This window comes from Anthonomus grandis, chromosome 12, assembly GCF_022605725.1.
Source record: "Anthonomus grandis grandis chromosome 12, icAntGran1.3, whole genome shotgun sequence".
Lineage (NCBI taxonomy): Eukaryota > Metazoa > Arthropoda > Insecta > Coleoptera > Curculionidae > Anthonomus > Anthonomus grandis.
Genome location: NC_065557.1, coordinates 948,865 through 949,497, shown reverse-complemented (window position 1 = coordinate 949,497; position 633 = coordinate 948,865). Strand labels below are relative to the sequence as shown.

General features: G+C 32.5%; 1 protein-coding gene across 1 annotated transcript in view; it reads right to left on the bottom strand.

The window, feature by feature from the left end:
- LOC126742685 (probable cytochrome P450 6a13) overlaps nucleotides 1-633 on the bottom strand; it is a 31,541-nt gene that overhangs the window by 447 nt on the left and 30,461 nt on the right. The gene's annotated exons all lie outside the window — the stretch shown is intronic.

The window sequence follows — 633 nt, the reverse complement described above, 5'->3', positions numbered from 1 at the left end:
CTATAAAAAAAAAAATTAATAAAAAAAAAATGTAGGTGGTATGCCTGTAACTTTGCTAGGCCTTGGAATTTTTTCCTATGCCGTCAATGTAGTAAGTTCTATTACAGTTAAAGGCTTGATACCGGGAATTAAGATCATTTGTGTGGAAACAGTGTCGATCCGTGGCAACAGAACTACTGAGGTCATATCCTTTATTATAAGAATGCAGAATAATAAAATAAATAAATGACATATAAAATGTTGTTAAAAGTGCCCGATAAGGTCAGTTAACAAAGGACAATTTGAATTTATTATATTTTTTTTTAAGAAAATCTTGATCTTATTAAAGGCTCTAATGAAATTCAAACTCACTAAAAAAGTCGAAATATTGAAAACCTATTTATCGATTTTTTTGATATTAGTTTCATATGAAAGCCTCAAAAATCCCAAACTTTGGAGGTCGATATCTCGACTTCTATGGTCACTATCGAGAAAATTTCAACGGATTTGTCTTAGTTTCGTCATTCTGAATCCAACGAGACCTTCCGCAAGGTCGTAGCTCTTATAATAGCTGAGATATGGCATTTTTGATGCCCATTTTTGGCCTCAAAAATGGACGTCGAAAACGACTTTTTCAGGATTTTCAAAGTGCTC